We start from the raw sequence: 22,858 nt of genomic DNA, 5'->3' as shown, positions 1-22,858 counted from the left end.
GGACAACTGCAAAGATTTTCTTCCAAAATCTGATGCACTGCACGCATCAAAATCCGCATACAAAATTTTTGTGAGCCTGAGATTAATCTACTTTTAAAAATCATTAATGATTTTTATTCTGTTTTCCTTATCCCTTTCACAGCTCTGTACTAATCTGTACAAAGTACATGTACTTCTCAACCCTTTTTGTCATACTCTCTGACAGTGAAATATGTAAAGAAGACATTGAAAATGATATATTTACAAGTGCCCACAGTAAAATGTACCGTGATGTGATCCATTCACAAGAATGAGAGTTTACATTTATGAGTCTTAATTTTCAATACCCATACTAAGACAAATTACCTCTATGTAATTACATGTGTAGATGAAGAAGAATATAAAATATATCATTCAAACTTGTATATATTAATTATTCCATCTGAATAAAGTGGAAAAACTAGTCTGTATTGTTTTGAAGTTTGAAATTTGGTACATTAGCACCTTCTTTCATATATCATGATGGTATACATCATACCCACAGATTTAACCAAGATATGCACATTGAGTGAAATAACTATAGGCCTATGCATGTTACAGTAATTTCCCAACAATGAAATGTCTATTTGTAGCCTTAAAAATAATGAACTATCTCAAACTTTCGTATGATACGTGTACATGTATTCATATCACATAGATCTACTGAGTATTACATCAATCCCATGTGTACAATGCATGCACACAGCTGATAACACGTGCAAAACGTAAACAACGTTGCACTGTTGTTCGGCGCGGCGAGATTGACAAGTAACTCATGCATATTTATGAAGCACTCGTCCGTTGACCTTTGACCTCTGACGTCACCGCAGAGCAACTGGTCTAGACGATTTTTCCTCGGAGTACAGGTTCTCGGTTTTGCGCGCACACTCGGCTGGGCGTACGCACGGAATAGAACATATTATATCGTGGTGCAAATAGATTCGTTTAAAATCGTCTAGAACTAGACTATATGAATTCTGAAAGAAGAGCTACCGCGACAGAACTTCGTTTTTTTTTAGGTTCCAGTCTGTGCCTCGATGTCAGGATACTGCCCACTTGTTCACTGCAACCATCCTGCCTGTGGGGAATCTACAGGTAGGACTAGGGTTAGACAGGAATAACCGTCGTTTCCGGGGATTTATTCAACAATTTCTGACATTTTACTGTAGTCCCCATTCACCGACGGTAGTGTGTTAGTGCGAGCCTGCATTTTAATTTTTTTTAGATTCTAAATGACATTATATTATCTTGAACGAAGGCCCACTATTTTCGTTAGACTTTAATCTTTCTTTTGATACTATGTAAATTCAACAAAAATGTCGAAAATATACGTTACCGATGAGTTATTCCCCCGTTATTCCTTTTTTTTAAATTTTCTGCCGGAAAGGAAAAAATGGCAGCCGTGCATTGTTGTCCTTTACGTTCAACGAGTTGTGCTTTTATCAAGGCTTTCCGATTAAATTTTCTATATCCTGGCCAATCAATGCGATCAAGGCACATCTACAAGCGCAAAGCAGCGGCACAAATCTCGATATATAGCGACTGGTAAATACGTCTGTAAGGATGATGACGTCGTCCAAGATGGCAACTTACGTTGACCAACGAAAGGATCGAAGATGACGATGTTTCGATCATCATTTTAAAGGAATTAGCGGTAACTGCGGTCTAAGGTACAATATTTCTGAATTTTAAACATTTTTTCGTAAATATGGATGTGATTTCTTTTTCATAATGTGACATTTTATGTACAAAAAACGATCGGAATATCGGGTTTTCGCCGAATGCTAGAGTAAGTTAGAACTAACGTTACTGCTAATACGTTGTCTGTACGTACGGGCCTCCAAGCTCTTCAGTCTATGTATTGGCGATTGAGCCAACGCAGTTCAGCGGAACAACCAAAATACAGAGACTAAAGCTTTTGGTCTAGACAGACTATGGTATGCCAATGTTGTACAGAGCACACGCTTTAAAAAATCATTAAAATATCACTTTTGTAACCAAAATTACTAATTTTCATACAGTTGCAATTTATTTTTCATTAGTAACTTGGGAATAATTTTTGTATTCACCAGAGCGCTCAAAAACTTGATTTTTGGGCATATTTTTGTGTACGCCCTCTATTGGTGGAAAGTAATATGGCAAGAAAATTGTCATTTTTTTATCTCTATTTTTAATTAAGAAAATAATAATTTAAAGAATCAAATTTACTTAAGAGCCAAGTTGTATGACGAATAGGTGTAATGGAAACTGTCAGTGTAAAAAAAATGAAGCATTTGTCCCAAAGAAAAAGTGAAAATAAGCCAAACATTGCCACCCTTTTTTGCCACACAAAAGTCACAAGATTATAATATAAATATACTATACTATAGGCCCTAACATATAACTGAGAACAAGTCAAGGTTATATCTAACCCAGGGATCTCCCGCCCGCTGTGCGGGCGGGAGCCCAGGGGCTTACCGTGTATTTGACCATACTCACGGGACTAGCGTGATTTATGGTCTAAATATTTCTCCAAGTCCAAATGAATTGTGAAAACAGAAATTATGCACTTACTACGATTATATGGATGAAGGTCTAACGAGTGGCAGTTTCCTGACATCGAGGCACAGACTGGAACCTCAAAAAAACGAAAAGTTCTCTCCTTCTACCCCAGTCTAAATCGGCAATTTTTGTTATGAATCATATCAATTATCATAACAAAATGGCCGATCGAGACTGGGGTCGGGACTGGGGTAGAGGAGAGAACTTTAAGTTTTCGTTTTTTTGAGGTTCCAGTCTGTGCCCAGATGTCAGGAAACTGCCACTCGTTAGACCTTCATCCATATAATCGTGGTTATTGTATACTTTCTGTTTTCACAATTCATTTGGAGAAATATTTAGACCATAAATCACCCTAGTCCGGTGACTATGCCTATGGTCAAATACACGGTAAGCTCCTGGGCTCCCGCCCGCTGCGCGGGCGGGAGCTCCCTGGGTTTAATAACCGTACCGTACCGGTAGCCGGTAGGGGCTTGCCCTCATTTTTGCAGACCGATTGAGCCTATTCACTTACATCATCTTGTTGCACACAGGTGGGAGAAAAAACTTCTTATTCTCTTCGATCCATTTGTCTATTTCTATGATCTCAATTTGATTCACAGACATCGTTATTATTTATCTTTCCTTTCCAGCTCAATAAGTAAGAGAGAACACGGTCGTGATCATGTATCTGTGTGATGCATAGAGATGTATACTAACTACGCTAGAGTGCGGAGTCGCCATAGGCGCGCGTACTTAACGTCTGTGATTGTGTGGAGCGTGGCGGCCATTGCTCGATAGGTATAGATTCGCAAAAGTACCCGGATGTACCCATAGCTCGTGCGTTGTAACGCTGTGAAAAGGGGTGCCGTCTCCGGCCTTTATCTTGAAGAAAAGAATACAACCTCATAAAAATCGAAAATATGAATGACAAATTGCATCTCAATACACTATTAGAGTGATTACATGGGGATTATGCTATTAATTTGGCATTTTAAAAACCTGATTTCTCGGGATGAAATTCTAAATAATTTGCATTTACCTGTCCGTTTATAGGCCTGTAATAGATAACAATGTTGATATACTATCATATAAACAATCATATAAAAATAAAAACATACAGCGGACATTAATAGAAAGATTGACAATTAATTCAAAAGACTGCAGTGAATTAGCCCTTCTCTGGATTTCCCTACCTTTAACTGCATCGTCCTCCTTCCATCCTTCCCACATATACGTCCTTTGATTCTATGTTTATGTTGGATATAATTTTGTAATTTCTATATAGGCCTACATGATATGTAACTTGCTTCAATTTGTATGAAATATAGGCCTATCATTTTTATATATTAAGTTGTACAATAATTCTGTATAAGTTAGTGTTTTGATCTACATGCGCTATTAAAGGGCATCTCATTATTGTTCTTGGTGAGCCTCCCGTTACACCATCAATGTTGAAATTCGTGTTATTTGGTGAACGTGCTGATTTTGTTCTTATAGGAACATAATAAATTCCCCAAAATCTGCAGGCCTATATGGCCCGAAAATAAAATATTGATTTAAAATGTCGAGAATATAGCCTAATTTGTTCAAACTTTTCAAAAATGACAGTTTTAATTCCCTTCACTTTAAGTTAGATTTGTTTTAATTCGCTTTTTAGGGGCCGTGTGTGCAATTAAAATAACAAACACACCTAAGCAAATTCGCTTTAACATACTGATCAAAATAAAATACAGGGGGCGCGACCGGACCCCTCCCTGAAATGAAAATGAACATTACACATAATAAATGATTGTGATTTTATACACCCCATCACTTTCAAAATCATTCCGCGACGCCGTAACATAATATAATAATTTTGTTCATCCATGGAAATCTTATTTAAAAAAAAACTGATCGAATAACCAAACTCAGGTCCATAGGCCAGCAAATGACATTAAAGGAAGAAAACTAGAAAATCAAATTCAGTTATACTTTTAAAATGAAAAACAAAACTGGATATTCAAAACGCGTGTTTATCTGTTTATATGTTAGGCCGGTGCCAGTGCTTACAAATATTTGCCATAAAGTTCATTTATTCAAGCGACACAGACACAGTTAATTAACACAATTTCAAGGCAGGTATCAAATTTGAGATTAAATTAGGATCTTTAATATCTTATTCCAAGTATTGTCACTTTTGCAATATTATTGTTTCATAATTATGTTTGGTTTTAGTACTCACAATTTTGCAACCGTTTTCATAATTATGATAAGTTTGCATTGATGTCTTTCATGATATTAGTTTTATACACTCTTGCAGTAGTAATAATATTCTTTATAGTATAATACAAATTATATATCATAATCCCGCCCCTTTTCTTCTCTCCTTCTCCCCCTTCTTCCTCTCCTTATTATTCTATCCTTGATTTGTTCACATGATATTGGTCCAATCATTATAGGATCAGAAACAACGGCGATAAACAAAATATTTCAGCCAGTTTGCCGATCAGCATATTTTCAGCCGGGGAGAATCAAGTCTATACTTTCCAGAAAATCAAAGTAAAATTGTTTTGCGCATTGTGATTTGTTTACTCTCCGAAGTTTTAAAATGTTTGCAAGGCAATAACACTGTACATAAACATCCAACCCCCCATTAGGCCTCCTGTACATTGCAAAATTGTACGACTGCATGCGCGCATTTGATATGCAAATTTTGCTGTCAACAAACTTTTCTATACATTGATCGCAAGTAAGAAAGTATACTTTTATATACATATTTATAAATATGATGGGATGGTTGCCAGCAAAGGAAATCTAAATCATCAATTTTTAACTGAATCAATGCGTAAATCATTTCCAAATATCAATAAAAAGTCATTTTATGATTCGCGAGTTTTTGTGATGTTGGTTTACATCAGCGTGTAAGACATGGGGAAAAGGGATCGAGTTATTATAGGCCCTATTGTGTAGATATATATATGGAAAATGAATTATAACAATTATCTAAAGTGAAGAAATAAATTATCAGCAATCAGCATAATAGTAATTAGGAAACTATGAACTATAAAAATACAATCGTGGTTTTTTTTTCGATACAGCGTCTCAGATGCATCAGACACTGTGATATGGCCTATGAATTTTCTTAGGTTAATGTACATCAAATCATATTAAAACACATTAAATTTATATATCAGGACCTAGGCCTAAATGTTATTTTTGATATTCATCTCTTCCAAATCATTAGAAAATAGAAGTCATATTAATGTATCGAAATTTTACCTAAGCAAAAACAATTGGGACTTTAAATCGTTTGCCTGTATTATAGCTGTATCGGCCTATATTATGCGCTATAGATAGGCCTATATAGGCCTTTTGACCTCAGTTTTGCTAGATTTTTGTTGTATTTGAACTTTAATCCAGTGCAATATTTACAATTTTGCTTTTCCATATGCTTTCGTGCTCATATGTCATCAATTTGTCATGTTCTGTGCTCATCCGTGTACATGCCCCATAGGTACTGTACGCGCATGGCAGGCTGCGAATACCTATCGAGCAATGGCGGACGGTCTCCACGTAATCACAGCGATTTGACGAAGTACGCCCTCTAGCGTTACTAGTATACATCTCTATGGTGTGATGCGACAAATTGATCTAGCTTAGCTAGCGATATCGATAGCGTACCCTGTCTAGCTAGCTAGCGACCAACAGCGAGATCGAACGGAGGAAGTTAACGAATGAAAAAAAAAAGTCTATCGTGATTTGAAAATAGCAAATCATAAATGGTTTCATTTATACTCATAGTATATCCTAGACCAAAAGCTTCGGTCTCTGTTATGTTGGTCGTTCCGCTAAACTCCGTTGGCTCCACTCAGAGAAATGAAAAAAAATAAAATGTTAAAAAACTCCTCGAAACAGACGGCTGCCAGCTGTCTAAGTATAAACATGAGGTTGATATTGGGAAGAGTTTCTTTTAAAATGGCAATTACATTTAGTAGTGACTTTCTTGTTTTATTGATTTGGATTAAGATATAGCCTGTATCTATGCACTTTTCACCGAAACCCAAAACAATGGCACTATACAGTATTACTTAGTACCAGGATATTATGATAAGGGCAACAACCTATAAACATTTATGTATTTTTCTTGACTAATAGCTAGGGAACTTGATTCTTGGAGAAATCCATGAAGATGTCCATGAAAATATTCACATGTACGATCAGGGCAGGACCGTCGCTAAAAAGGGGGTGAGGACCGGGGGCGACACCCCCCCCCCCCACTAATTTAATAATAATGTGGCTTATAAAGCACCAAATCCACTCTGTAGAGTGCTCAAGGCGCATAAAGAGCTAATATTTAAATAAAAAAGTTTTTAGAAGATTTTTGAAAGCTTCGACAGAGGTACATTTTTTAGTGTCTTCAGGAAGGCTATTCCACAAAAGCAAATGATCTTTCCCCCCAAGTTTTTGAAACTTTTGGAATGACAAGGAAGCCAGAAGTGGATGAGCGCAAAGACCTGCTTGGTCTGTAGTAATTGATAAATGAAAGACTGTGTTGTGCTGATCCAAGAATACTATGAAAAGCAAGCAACAAAATCTTAAAGATAATCCGATTTTTAATAGGGAGCCAGTGCAGCGAATACAAGATGGGATTGATATGAGAGCGTTTACTTGACAAAGTGGCGAGCAGCTGCATTCTGAAGCTTATATAACTGAGCCTGCGGTAAATTAAACAAAAGGACATTACAGAAATCAAGGCATGTACTATCTTTTCGGTCGCGGACTATTTGGATATCGTCGGGAAAAATGAAAAAAAAAGGAGCGACTAAAGGGGAAAAAAGAAGGGAGAAAGAGGAAAGGAAAAGGGAAAAAGAGAAAAAAAAGGGGAAAAGGAAGGAAGGAACGAAGGAAGGAAAGAAAGAAAGAAAGAAAGATTTTTTTCGCATTGTGATCGTGGGGAGCTCGCTGTATAGGCTACCAATACTGATTAGAAAGTCTCGGTTTAAGATCTACATCTCAAAAATTCAGCTCGCGCTTCGCCCTCGCATCATATATTTATTAAAATTTTGCTGAAAATGTTGTTTAAAATTCCCTCAGAATATCAAATAATTTCCGCTCGCGCTTCGCGCTCGCATTAAGATACACAGATTGTTTAATTGAATATGCATATCTTAGATTGTTCTTTATATTAAAAAAACGTGTGAAAAAGTTAAGTTTTCAAGTCAAAACATCAATAGTTCTCAACTCGCCCTTCTGTACCGACAGTGATAAGAATGTCCCGGTTTAAAGTCTAAATATTTAAAAAAATCAGCTCGCGCTTCGCGCTCGCATCATATTTTTAGTGAAAATGTTACCTAAATTTCCCTCAGAATATCGAAAATTTCCACTCGTGCTTCGCGCTCGCATTGAGATACACAGCTTGTTCAATTGCATATGCGGAAGTTAAGTTTGTTCTTATAAAAATTGTGAAAAAGTTCAGTTTTCAGGTCAAAGTATCAAGAGTTGTCATTTCATACTTCGGTACCGACAGGGAACCATTCTCCTTCATGTTGGACAGTGCTTAAAATGTTCCCTTTCGAGATGGTAAATCGGAATTTCAGCTCGCGCTTCGCGCTCGCATTATGTTTATTGAGATACACATCTTGTTCAATTACAGATGCAGAAACTGAGTTTGTTTCAAATTAAATCAACCTGTACAAAAATGGAAAATATTTAGTTTTCAAGTCAAAATATCCCAAAATTTTCAACTTGCGCTTCGCACTGGCATTGTGTTTAATGAGATGCACATGTTGTTCAATTACCGATGCAGAAACCGAGTTTGTTTTGATATAGAATCATGTAAAAACGTTTAGTTTTCAAGTCAAATATAAAAATTTAAAAAATAGCTCGCGCTTCGCGCTCGGATTAATGTTTATTGAGATACACAGCTTGTTCGATTACAGATGCAGAAACTGAGTTTGTTTTAATGTAAAAACATATAAAAATATTTAGTTTTCACGTGAAAATATGCAAAATTTTCAGCTCGCGCTTCGCGTTCGCATCATTCAGTGATACCCTTCCTTTTCATGATTATATATAAAAACTACATGGAATGTCCGATTTCAAATATAAGTTTGATTAAATAACCATCATGTTCATGATTGCAAAAAGTGTTGAAAGTGTCAAATTTTAGGTTGTAAAATAATTTTTTTTAAATCAGTTCACGCTCGCAACAGTTGCTTAGTTCTATGCCGACATTCTTCATGGTTACATTGCTTCGAATGATCTGTTTTTAGTTCTAAATCTGAAGAAAACTTCAGCTCGTTTACTGAGTTCCCTTATTAATGTCTGGAGAAAATTTAACAAAGATGTAAGACAATTCACTTGGAGAAATATGAATATGGATATTGCATCCAGATTAGACTATTGGATAATAAGTAAGGACATGTTGGGGAAAGTTGTCTCTACAGACATTAGACCCGTTGATAAGGGAGATCATAATGCAATTTCTTTGAAATTAAGATTGAGCGATATAATTAAAGGTCCAGGATATTGTAAACTAAATACTTCCTACCTTAGTGACAATAACTTTAAGACAGGAATTAGAAATGTTATATCAAAATGTCTCAGTGATAATGAAATACCTCTATGATGAAACTAGAGATTCTGAAGATTAAATGTAGAGAATTTTCTCAGAAATTTAGCAAACGAAAAAGGAAAACAAAACGTGAAAAAGAACTTTTGGAAATTAAGTTAGCCAAATATGAATGTGATTTAGACAATAGAAATAATGATATATCAAAAGAAAAATACCTTCAAGTTAAAGAAAAGTTAGAGAAGTTATACATAAATGAATGTAAAGGGGCCGCAGTAAGGTCACGGATCAGATGGACGGAAGAAGGGGAAAAAAACACAAACTATTTTTTATCCCTTGAGAAAAAAAAATGGGGAAAATAAGCTTATTACTCAACTAAGAGTGAATGGGAAGAGACATGTAGTTACTAAGCAACAACATATCTTAAGAGAAGTTAAACTGTATTATGAAGATCTGTATAAGAGAAATCATATTAATTTAGATCATATGAATAAATATGTGTTCTCACAAGATGTGAAAAGGCTTAGTCAAGATGAAAGAAATAAATGTGAAGGCTTAATGAATATGGCAGAATGCAAAAAGGCTGTTTTCTCTATGAAGAGGAATAAAGCGCCAGGTATGGACGGCCTGCCTATCGAATTTATCAAGTTTTCTGGGAAGAAATATGCATTCAATGAATTTTTCAGTAATGGACAGATGTCGCCTTCACAACGAAAAGGTCTCATAACTTTGATTTATAAAAAAGGAAACAGTGACGATTTAAAGAACTGGAGACCAGTAACACTACTCAATTGCGACTATAAAATAATTGCAACAGCTCTAGCATTAAGATTACAAAAGATATTAACGAGTATTATTATGGAAACACAAGTAGGGTATATTAAAGGACGATTAGGAGGTTTCAATGTAAGAATTGTTAAAGATATGATAGATTACATGCATGAAAAAAATGTTGAAGGTGCGGTCATGATGGTTGATTTCACCAAAGCATTTGATTGTATTGATATATCTTTTATAATGAAATGCTTAGACAAGTTGAATTTTGGCAATGAATTTCGCAATTGGATCTGTGTCCTTTACAATCAGATAGTAAGTTCAGTAATTGTAAATGGCAGGATAACAGAAGAGTTTCAAGTGCAAAGAGGAATACGGCAAGGCTGTCCTCTTTCGGCACTCCTGTTTGTGATTGCAGCTGAATTCTTTGCAAACAAAATACGTAAAAATGATACTATAAGAGGTGTTTGTTTTGATGAAACCAATGGTCACTTTGAGTTAAAGATATTACAGTATGCAGATGATACTACCTTTTTTGTTGGAGACGATAGCTCATTAGAAATTATTTTAACTGAATTAGAAGATTTTGGTAGTGTAGCCGGTCCTAAAATTAACAAAGAAAAAACTGCACTCTTATGGATAGGTAAGAAAAAAAAATCGATGGGTGATACAAGACCTTGACCTGACATGGGCAGAAAACCCGGTAAAATATTTGGGCTTTTTTATCTCTAATAATGAGCAAATTGCTAACAGTGCAAATTGGGAAAATAAGTTAGAGAAAATGCGTCTCCTCGATAATTGGCGAAAAAGAAACCTGACATTATATGGTAGAGTGACGATTGTGAAATGCCTGGCATTAAGCCAAGTAGTTCATTTGCTTATGTTTAATTATGTTCCATCAATAATTATTAAGAAACTAAATAGAATGTTTTTCAAATTTCTTTGGAATTCACGAATGGAAAAGGTTAGAAGATGTGATGAACATATCAAAGATTACACACAAGGTGGTTTGAAAATGGTTGATATAGAAAAGAAAGAAGTCAGTTTCAGATTAAGGTGGTTAGGAAGGTTAACAAATGAGGTAAATTCTATGTTGAAAACACTTGGAAATTATTGGTTTGAGCGTTTTGGAACTCTTAATCTAATCTTGAATAGCGACTTTCGGGTTCACAATGTTACCCCATTGTTTGACAAGAAAATACCTCCCTTTTATGTTGAAATAATTCGAGCTTGGAGTCTGATTGATAAAGAAATATTATTCAGAAAAGAACATGAGGCTGAAAATATTCTATGGTTTAATCATTATATTGTTTTTAATAAATCACCACTATTTTTCAAGGAATGGTATAATAGCGGAATAATATACTTGGAAGACATTTTGAATGTGGATGGAGGCTTTAAAGATGTATCCGAAATTTCATCAATGTTGAAATTTAAAAACAGTAAAAGATCTGTCATTTTTTATTATTCAAAATTGAGGCAAGCTATACCAAAAATTTGGCTCTCAAAATCTTTTAATAAGAACCTACAAAGATATGCGCATCTTGATATACCCAAACTAAAAATAGGTAACTCAGTAAAATGTCTGGACCATGTACCTTCAAGATACTTTTACAATTATATTATACGTCTTGAAGGGTCAAATTCACATTGTTGTTTCTTTTGGGAAAATATTTCGAAAATGAGTATAGGCTGGAATATTTGTTTCGAGAGAAACTTGTTAACAGTAAAAGAAAACAAACTTAGATCATTTAATTTAAAAATACTGTATAATATATTGCCTGTGAAAAGAAATTTATGTAAATGGCGTATAAGCGAAGATGCTTATTGTAATTTAGTTGCCATGTAGAAGAAGACATAACACATGCTTTGATCACTTGTGAATTGAATCAAAATTTTTGGTCATATATAATTTGGTTGATTAAAAAAGCCTTCAATAAACACGTTGTTATCGATGTCGATCTTTTGATAAAATATAACGAGCACAAAGAACTAGATGATATCATTAATATAGCTTTTTGGACTGTGTATAAATCAATTTTGCTACGTAATTACAGGAAAGTAGACAATAGACCATCAAATCTAACGTTTTTATTTAAATCAGAATTGCGTAGGAGACTAGATATGAACATAAACTGTACTGGTAAATCTCTGTATCGTCTTCCGTATGTATTATTTGATTATGTTTAATGTATTTTGATGTAAATGTGAAATGTATATTCAGATGATTAAATAAATGCTATTGAAAGAAAGAAAAAAAAAGTTTGTTCTTATAAAAATTGTGAAAAAGTTCAGTTTTCAGGTCAAAGTATCAAGAGTTGTCATTTCATACTTCGGTACCGACAGGGAACCATTCTCCTTCATGTTGGACAGTGCTTAAAATGTTCCCTTTCGAGATGGTAAATCGGAATTTCAGCTCGCGCTTCGCGCTCGCATTATGTTTATTGAGATACACATCTTGTTCAATTACAGGTGCAGAAACTGAGTTTGTTTCAAATTAAATCAACCTGTACAAACATGGAAAATATTTAGTTTTCAAGTAAAAATATCCCAAAATTTTCAACTTGCGCTTCGCACTGGCATTGTGTTTAATGAGATGCACATGTTGTTCAATTACCGATGCAGAAACCGAGTTTGTTTTGATATAGAATCATGTAAAAACGTTTAGTTTTCAAGTCAAATATAAAAATTTAAAAAATAGCTCGCGCTTCGCGCTCGGATTAATGTTTATTGAGATACACAGCTTGTTCGATTACAGATGCAGAAACTGAGTTTGTTTTAATGTAAAAATATATAAAAATATTTAGTTTTCACGTGAAAATATGCAAAATTTTCAGCTCGCGCTTCGCGTTCGCATCATTCAGTGATACCCTTCCTTTTCATGATTATATATAAAAACTACATGGAATGTCCGATTTCAAATCTAAGTTTGATTAGATAACCATCATGTTCATGATTGCAAAAATTGTTGAAAGTGTCAAATTTTAGGTTGTAAAATAATTTTTACAAAAATCAGTTCACGCTCGCAACAGTTGCTTAGTTCTATGCCGACATTCTTCATGGTTATATTGCTTCGAATGATCTGTTTTTAGTTCTTAATCTGAAGAAAACTTCAGCTCGTTTACTGCGTTCCCTTATTAAAAAATGTTTAAACAGTCCAGTTTTCAGGTCCAATATCTATAAAAATTTCAGCTCGCGCTTTGCGCTCGGTCTATTTGATTAGTGAGAAATGTATTATATTAATGAGTCACTGCAAACAGTTGATAAACATGTCCTTTTTCAGAAAGGTTAATTAAAAGTATAAAACATGAATTGCTGTACTCATGCAAAAAGTGCTTAAAATGTCCAGTTTTCTGGACGGAAATCAAAATTTCAGCTCGCGCTTCGCGCTCGCATCAATTGTTTGGTTGATATATCTTCCCTCTTCATGGTTGCAATCAAGTTCTTATGTCGAAATATACAATTATTTAGCTAGCGCTTCGCGCTCGCATTGAGAGAAAAATTATTTCATGGATCTCTGCGAACAGTCTTTATCAGGTCTTTCTACTGTCCATTATATTAACATTTTCAGATCGTTTGGTTAGATACCCCATGATGATTACAAAAACTACTCACAATGTACAATTTTCATGGCTAAATATCCAAAAATTTGAGCTCGCGCTTCGCGCTCGCGTGGTAATTTATATTCAGGCCACATTCAATACCTTATGTTGCTTCTAAAAATGAAAGTTTAGTTAGGACTGACCCCTTAACATGCTTAATGAAAGAAAAAGAAAATCAGATTTCGGCGGCCGCGACGGGAAAGTGTTGATTAAAATATCTCTCCCCCTCCCAATCGATAAAAGCTGAAACTGATCCTGGGTATGACGAAAGAAAATGTGACTAAGGAGAATGTCGAACACTCCCAAGATTCATGGTTGCCGGACGTCGGTAGTCGCTACCGATATTTGACGGTAATCAGGTCCTCCACACCCCCCTACTGGAAAAGGCCAAGCGACGCCCCTCCTGTGTACGATCATGATTGTCATCATTATAAAAAAAAGCGTGAAGGGGGGGGGGACTGAATCAGCCCCTATCTCGGCCGTCGATCTCGCGATTTCGACAAAAATTGGCACACGCATTTCTCATGTCATAATCTACAAAACTGTAAGATAAAATCCTGCAAGAAATCTCATTGCTAATTAATTATGCTAATTTATGTGTAAAATTAAAATTTTGCCCTAATTAACTAAATATTGCCACTTAAATGCTCATTTTGGGTTCACAAACTCTTTATAGGAATCTGATTAAATGTTGTCTTGGTTGCAGTCTTACCTTTCCGATAGGCAGCAACAAATATCAATTGGTGACATTACCTCAAAGAAATTTGACGTTAGATGGGGCATTCCCCAAGGGTCCAGGCTCGGACCTCTCCTTTTTTCCCTCTATTCTACTATGTATACTTTTTTCGGTTATCAAAGCACACTCTGCTATGCAGATGACACTCAATTATACATTTCCTTCAGCCCAGTCAGGGAACAACAACAGTCCTGTGTTTTGGTTCTTGAACATGCACTGTCTACAGGAACTTCGTAGATGGATGTTGAGCCTTGAGCAGTAAGTTGAAACTCAATGATAGCAAAACTGAGTTTCTTATCATTGGAACACCTAGACAAGTGTCTAAACTATATATAGATTGCATAACAGTTGGAAATACTGTAGTCAAGCAGACCATGGTTGCAAAAACCTTGGTGTCTGGTTTGACTCGCAGTTAAACATGGAAACCCACATATCCAAAACATGCAAAACTGCCTTCTATCATCTCTACAACTTACGTCATATCCAAAAATATTTAAGCAGCACATGTATTAATACACTGGTCCATGCACTTGTAACAAGCAAATTGGATTATTGTAATGGACTACTTTTTGACTTACCAGATTCTCAGATAAACAAATTACAGCGTGTTCAAAATGCATGTGCCAGACTCAATTGTAATTCCCCCAAATTTTCCCATGTAAGGCCCCTACTCCACGATCTACATTGGCTTCCAGTACGTCAGCGAATCAAATTCAAATTCCCCCCCTTTCCTTTTATTATATTTTAAGCAATATAAGTGACATCATTTTTAAATAATAAAGACCCGGTATTTTTATTATGGTTTCCATGTAGCCTCCCCTGGCTGCTATTATTTCAAGCTTTCAGCTTACGATAGCTGGCCTCTGCATTTAAATTCATTTGTTATTGTTTACATGAATATTATGTCTATATATCTACTTAACTACTATACAATTGTCACCTTTGTAACTTGATCAGTAGGTATGTTTGATTTTATATCATTGTTATAAATTTGTAATTTTGATTTATTAATAAATGCAGAAATACTGCTTTTAAAAAAAAAAAAATAATAATGCTCCTAACATATAAGATACTACATGACATGGCCCCCACCTATCTCAGTGAACTCCTTAAATTAAAATCACCCACCCAGTCTTACGGGCTTCGTAGTTCCCATGACACAATGCTCCTCAGTCTCCCACCATGTAAAACAAAGATTACACTAGGTGACCGTGCCTTTATCAGTGCTGCACCCAAACTCTGGAATAGTCTCCCTTCCTCAATAAGAAATGCATCCTCTGTCAACTTATTTAAAACTAAACTGAAATCCCACCTATTTCAAGAGAGTTTTAATAAATAAGTCACTTTTTTGTTATGTATTATGTAGAAATAATAAATATTTACTTATTTTTCTTTGATTAATTTAGCGAACTTAAATTTACTTCTAAAGCGTATCCTGTTAATAATTGTTTTTCTGCTTATCTGTTATGTATTGTAATGCGCAGTTGAGTATATCCAAATAGAAATTGTGCAATATAAATTTACAATTATTATTATTATAATTATTATTACTTTAAAAAATCACATTTAGTTTTTTATGTATTTTATTGTTTTCTAAATTTCTTATGCATTTTTATGTTTTTTTTTCAATGGAAATTGTCGGGATTTTATTTTGACCATAAACAAGATGAAATTGATTTATTTCAATTCATAAAAGGAAAGACAAGAATTTTGACTAAAAACACTATTTGCATTGAATTTGTACAAAATTCACGTTTTTGAGCAATTTTGGGTCTGCATGCACTTACGAAATGTTGTGTAATTTCGGAACCGCGTACCCGGGGGTCACAATTTTCTCGTTGCACGAGACTTGGAAGTATAAAGTCAGCGAGCGACGCAGTCAAGTAATTTTGTGTGGCGGATATATCACGAAAAATGTCGAGGGGGGGCTTTCCCAAGTCTAATTAGGGTCAAGGGCCCCATCGCCTAAGTAACCATTATAATGGTAACTGCCATCCAAAGGTAACTTGCATGGAATCCTTGATTTTGATTCCCTCAGCAAAATACTTTTTTTTTTTACAATAATCATTCATCCCGTCTACGTGTAATGAATATGAGTCATTCATCCCGTCTACGTGTAATGAATATGAGTCAGTGTAATATTGTACTTTTACGTCCAAACCTAAAATTTATATAGTCTTCTCGATTTTGTTTGTCCTTTTGAAGACACCGTATTTTGGGTACGATGGTCTGCTAACTGCGCGACATCTTTACGGTCGCGCTAATGGTCGCTAGAATTAGCCCAATACGCACTGGAGATATAAAATTATAAGCGCTCCTGTATAGCCAGATTGACGAGGTGGCCGAGTGGTTAAGGCGATGGACTGCTAATCCATTGTGCTCTGCACGCGTGGGTTCGAATCCCATCCTCGTCGTTATTTTTGTTTCGTATATAATATACAGCGCGTCCCCCAAAAATGTCCCTCTGATATTATATGGGGCTAAAGTACTTCCAAAAATAAAAATCATTCTCAATGCATAATTACCAACCCTCTAGAAATTTACGATACTAATCTCTAATCTAATCTAATCTCTTAAAATTCCAGTTGCTAAGTAATCATGCGGGGAACGGGCCTTTGCTCATGCTAGCCTGTGAATTCCCACAGAGTTTGAAAACCCAGACTTCGGTGACCACCTTCAAGGGCAACCTGAAAAATGTATAAGAGTGCTTTTTGATAGACATTGACTTATTGTTCAGACATGTATTATAACTTATGTAAATAGTTTTTGTTCTGCTCTGAAGCGCCTTGAACATCTAATCAAGATGGAAAGTGCGCTCGAGTGTGCTATACAAATCTCATGTATTTGTATGAAGCCCATCATAGCATGCCATAGATAATGTTTGGACCGTCGCGTTTTGCTCTTCGGAAAGGGGAAGTTCACCCTGACAAAAAGTTTATTGTAAAAATAGCAGAAAGAATTTTGCCGAAGGTTTGAGAAAAATCCATCAAAGAAAAAAGGGTGATTAGAATTTCAATTATTTGATTTGTGACGTCATTAAATGCGAGCATCTTTCCTACAGTATGGTAAACATATCAATGAAATGCCATTTTATCAGAAAACTGTATTTTTTTTTTACTTTAAGTATATTAATATAGGCAAATCATTTCACAACCGTTCCTAAAAAAAAGAACAAAAATAAGTCATCATGAACCATAAAAAAATAAATTTATGCATTTTATGTTACATAACATATGGGACAGCTGCTCGTTTATGACGTCACAAATCCAAAAGTTAAAATTCTAATTTTAATGGATTTTCGTCAAACCTTTACCAATATTTTCTATTATTTTTACTATTTTTACAACCTTCAGGGTAACCCCCCCCCTTTAACTCCAACAAAAATTGGAGCTGGTTCTGAAGTGCACTGTCAACATCCCATCATGGAGCTATGTTAGTAGTCTGCAGGCACAGACCCTGATTGAAAATTTGATCAGCAAGTGTGTCTCCACGTAAAGACTAGCACATACAAAACTTGCTCTTTCAATGATTTTTATATTGTCTTTTTGAAAACTTACACTATGTTTTTATAGGCCTATTTTCTTTTTGCTGTATCGTTCTATTTTTTGTTGTCCTTTGCTTTTTGTATTTGTGGGCATGTAACAGGGCCCTCTGTGTGAACAGTCTGCAGGCTATATACCCTGTATAAACAGGACTTGATGATAATAATAACAATAACAATAATAATAATAATGATAATAATAATAATCGTAGTAATAATAATAATAATAATAATAATAATCGTAGTAATAATAATAATAATAATCGTAGTAATAATAATATTAATATTAATAATAATGATATCAATTCTAATAATAATAACAAAAAGGAGAAGAATATGGATGATAGCAAAAACAATAATGATAGTGCAGTACTAATAAAATTGTTACTAATCATAATGAAGGGATGTATTTTCATTCTTGGGGGCATGTGGGAGGGGGGGTCATTTTACAAGTAGGCCCCCTACTGACTATCTGCTGACCAATTGAAGAAATTATTGTTCCCAGTGGAGGCACCAGGATTTTCAACGGGGGGGGGGGGGGGCAAAGGCGGACATGAATTTTTTCAGTTTGCCTGTTTACACAAAATCGCGAGCGCGAAGCACGAGCTAACATTTCTAAAAGTAGGCACTTCTGACTGGAAAATGGACCTGTTAAGAACTATAAAGATTATATCTCTCCAATATATAATGCGAGTGCAAAGCGCTAGCTAAAAAAAAATCCTGATATGATAACTTGACGTTATTTAAGCACCATTTAAGCAACCATGAACAGGATGGGTATCTCACTAAACAATGGATGCTAGCGCGTAGCTGAAAATTATGAACATGCAGGATGCGTATATCTTGCTAAAACAAATAATGAAAACTCGAATCTCTAGAAAAAGAATTTGTGCAAATCGGCTTGAAAACTGGATTTTTAAGTCCCATGTTATCCTATTGAACGCATTTATTTATCTCAATCGACAGCCACTGCGAGCACGAAGCGCGACGAAATTTTTAATTTTATATAATGACCTGAAAGATTTGTGTTAGAGACTAATATTGTTGGGAGCTAACAATGGCATGGTGACAAAATTTTAATATTTGAAGGGTAAGAATGTTGCTTTGGAGCACTTTATAGCTCGAGTAGGATGTTTATGATAGCATTTAATTCATTTTTTTATTCAGTTGTCAAAATTTTAGGGGGGAAGGGCAACGATCTTGACTGCAGGCAAATGCCCCCCCCCCCCCCTTGGTGCCGCCACTGATTGTTCTACTGATAAAGTGGTTGGTTATATCCAAGAGCTATACCAACATCCACAAAGTTTAACAACATGGACAGATATAGCCTGCCCTTTCTAAAGGATACACCTATAGTAAGCCTACTATTACAAAACTAAAACAAAATCAACTTTAGAGAACACCCCCCCCCCGAAAAAAAATAAGCCCCCACAAAAAAAATCCTTACTATACCGGCTTTACAGTGGGTCTATTATGATGGACCTTTTTCATGTTATGCAATATAATAATGTCCCATATAATTATAAAAATTCGCAAGTTTATTATCATTTTGGGGGTAACTATTCAGTCTTTGACAAAAAATAACTTTACACTTTGTATTATTTTTAATATCGATACGGTCAGAGGTTGATTGGAAGCCTTGTCATTTTTTTAGGATATTATATCTTCATGAATTTTATCTGGCAAATAGCTCTAAAATTTTTATATGCAATATCTTAAGCATTCAATTTGTGCGATGGATGGTTTTGCAATAATTTATCATGTATATCATTTATTGTTATTTCATGTTAACAGGACCATGCTGAAAAACAGTCATTCTGTGCTTGTTATCCTGTATAAAGATATTTTAATAAATAAAAATAAATGAATACATTCTGATTGTTTTTAATTCTTATTTTGGTCCAACAACTTACATAATTTCTTTAGGCATAGACGAAATAAGACACATTATCAAGTTGATAGGTTCTGAGATAACGCCGTAGCAATTTTGTCTCTCCTGTCTAGCTCTTGTTTTCACCATACACACTTAAAATGTTGGGCAACATACTGTCCACTGTGTTGGGTAATGTATGTTGGTAATATATATATATATATTCTGGGCAATTATTATCCAACTGAACAAATTTATTACCCAATTTAGACAGACTTTAACCAATAGTTGTGTAGACAGTATGTTGCCCAGGGTTGGTTAAAAGTTGGACATTTTTGCCCAACTATTTTCAGAGTGTAGACTTATTCCTTTATACAGCACCATATTCGGACATTCATTCCCTTGTACTCGTTATGCAATATCCTATGATTTTGTAATCTATTAAGTGACCTCGGTTAGCCCCCACAAAATTATTTATATGTGTCTGCAAGGAATATTCGACAGTGAAACTTTCAAAAAAAAAATTTGGGGGGTGCATGGGCATCGCCCCCCCCCCAATTTTTTTAAAATAAACTTTGAAATTTTAATAAACTTTGAAGTCAAATTTCTCTGAAATGGGTTTGCACTGTCGTACCTGTGCGACGGTTCGGATGATCGCCGACGACATGGTCATCTAAAAAATATTAAGTGATGGTACAAATAGCAGTGTGGGATGGACGAACGCGTGGTGTCGATCAAAAACAAAAATCATTATCCGAAGACACTACAATTATCATGCCTTTGTTTTAACTTAAGAGAGAGAAAGGGGAAATAACCGAGAGAGATGGGAGAGACAGAGCAACCGTGAGAGAAAGAAAACTTGGCTATTAGACATGTTAGAGTAAGGAAAAGAGATTTAGAGGCTCGGTGTAAAAATGGTAAAAATAGCAGAGGTAAAAATGGCAAAGGTAAAAATGGCAGAGGTAAAAATGGCAAAGGTAAAAATGACAGAGGTAATAATGGCAGAGGTAAAAATGACAGAGGTATAAATGGCCAGTCTTAAACCCCCATGACAAATATCCAAAAGCCCCTCCATGTACAATAGATTAAATAAAAAAAGGTTCTGAGAAGAAAACTAGAATTATAATGTTTGACTAATGGAAAGGGTAACATTTTAAAATCATACTGTAGATTTTCTGCACCAAATTGATAACACCTGAGTTGGTTTGTCTTAATTTATTCCTGGACTTACATGCACAGCCTTCTCATGTCAAATCGCTCTTCTAATATTCAAATTTGAAGCACACTTTGTACCCAAGTATTAAAGGGGAAATTCACCCTGACATAAAGTTTATTGTAAAAATAGCAGAAAATAATCAAAATGATATTGGTTAGGGTTTAAGGGAATCCATCAAAGATTTAAAAAGCTATTAGAATTTTACATTTTAATGGTTACGTCATTTGCGAGCAGTTTTTCCAAATCTGGTGTAATAAAAAATATCAATGAAATGTCATTAAAAAAAATGAAAATGTTTTTTATTGTTTTTCAATTTTTTTTTATTTCAATTTCAATTCATTTCATTTTCAACAGAACGAAGTAAAGTGATCGAAATAATTACAATGAAATTATACAGACAATATACATTGAGGCATGTACAATATATGATATTTTTCCATAAGTAAAACAAAACAAAGTATTATATATTAGCAAAATATCATTATAAAATAAAATTCTGAGAAAATGGAGGGATCCACTAAAAAGCAGTGCTTGTATTGTGTGGACCCCTCTAAATAATTATTGTAGTATATCAACAAACAAATCATTTCACATCCGCCCCTGAAAGACTTTTTTTAGCAATCATGAACTGATTAAAAATTTGAAAAGTAATACGGGGCAGCTGCTCGTATATGACTTCATAGATCAAAAACTCAAACTTCTAATAACTTTCTTAATCTTTGATGGGTTTTCCATAAACCTTCACCAATAAATTTTCTGCTATTTTTACAGTAAATCATTTGTCAGTGTGAATTTCCCCTTCAAAACAGGTCGATAGAATGGTACCTAAGAAAAGCCTAAAAATTTGAAATAAAATCCTTGATTCGCTACACATTTCCAAATTCATGCGGTAACTGTTACCCATAGAAACTAGTTTAGGAACCTGCCATCCACTGGACTAGCTGCAATGAGGTATTGCTCTGAAAATTAAACACTAAGTGCTATTATTATATCACTTACATTGAACTATATACGTATCATATCAATATCTATTCGGATCCATTATGATGTTGAAATATGAAAAATTACTTTTATTACAGAGCGTTTTGTTATTTTTCTGTTATCCAAGTAATGCAACTATGCAAGTTGTTCGAAGAAATCCCGAACTTGTCTATTTCAGTGTGTTAATGGTAGCGCACATTTTGGTGTTTACATTAAAATTCGTTTGGTATGTATGTGATGAAGTGCTGTTTTACTCTACGAAATGGCAAAGATAAATCCTTTCATCACTCACTAATTGAAATCATTTTGGCCTGAAAATGTTTGAGTTTAATCATATGAACGATAAAGTATAGAGCTAACCTAAAATGATTAAAAAAATCTAAATAATATCTTTTCAGTTCATAATGCTCATTCCGTCGATAGGATTCCATTCAAGGCCAATAATTATGACTGATATTAACTGGAAAGGCTCTGTCTTTTCCTTGTTGATATAGCATGTCATGATCTTTATCTTAGTCATTTTTGACTCTGCCATTTTTACCTCTGCCATTATTACCTCTGCCATTTTTACCTCTGCCATTATTACCTCTGCCATTTTTACCTCTGCCATTTTTACCTCTGCCATTATTACCTCTGCCATTTTTACCTCTGCCATTTTTACCTCTGCCATTATTACCTCTGCCAATTTTACCTCTGCCATTTTTACCTCTGCCATTTTTACCTCTGCCATTATTACCTCTGCCATTTTTACCTCTGCCGTTTTTACCTCTGCCATTATTACCTCTGCCATTTTTACCTCTGCCATTTTTACTGCCCCGATTTAGATGGGGGTGGTGGCGAGGACATTATGCTAGTCAATTCATTCATTATTCATTAAGAAACATAGAGAGAGTGTGCTAAGAGAGAGGAAGGGATAGAGATTACAAGAGAGAGGGGAAGAGAGAAATCGAAACTTGTGCTCGTCCATACGTTCATGTACAAAGTGATGAAGCTATAGAACTATCGCGAAGTCCATGCGCCTGCATGGGCACTTCGGTTTTTTAGCTCAAC

General features: G+C 34.9%; 1 protein-coding gene and 1 non-coding gene across 2 annotated transcripts in view; one reads left to right on the top strand and one right to left on the bottom strand.

Annotated features, from left to right (window-relative positions):
* LOC129264963 (3-hydroxyanthranilate 3,4-dioxygenase-like) overlaps positions 1-3,308 on the bottom strand; it is a 40,902-nt gene extending 37,594 nt beyond the window's left edge. The window contains exon 1 of the mRNA XM_064101933.1: positions 3,071-3,308. The gene's annotated coding sequence lies outside the window, so the exon portion shown is untranslated. The remainder of the gene's footprint in view (positions 1-3,070) is intronic.
* A 13,224-nt stretch (positions 3,309-16,532) lies between these two features.
* TRNAS-GCU (transfer RNA serine (anticodon GCU)) lies at positions 16,533-16,614 on the top strand. Its single transcript has one exon. It is a non-coding gene; the product is annotated as a tRNA-Ser (tRNA).
* The last annotated feature ends 6,244 nt before the right edge of the window (positions 16,615-22,858 follow it).

Source organism: Lytechinus pictus, chromosome 7, assembly GCF_037042905.1.
Source record: "Lytechinus pictus isolate F3 Inbred chromosome 7, Lp3.0, whole genome shotgun sequence".
NCBI classification, from domain to species: Eukaryota; Metazoa; Echinodermata; class Echinoidea; order Temnopleuroida; family Toxopneustidae; genus Lytechinus; species Lytechinus pictus.
Note: the sequence above shows the minus strand (reverse complement) of the source record. Positions and strands in the feature narration are given on the sequence as shown.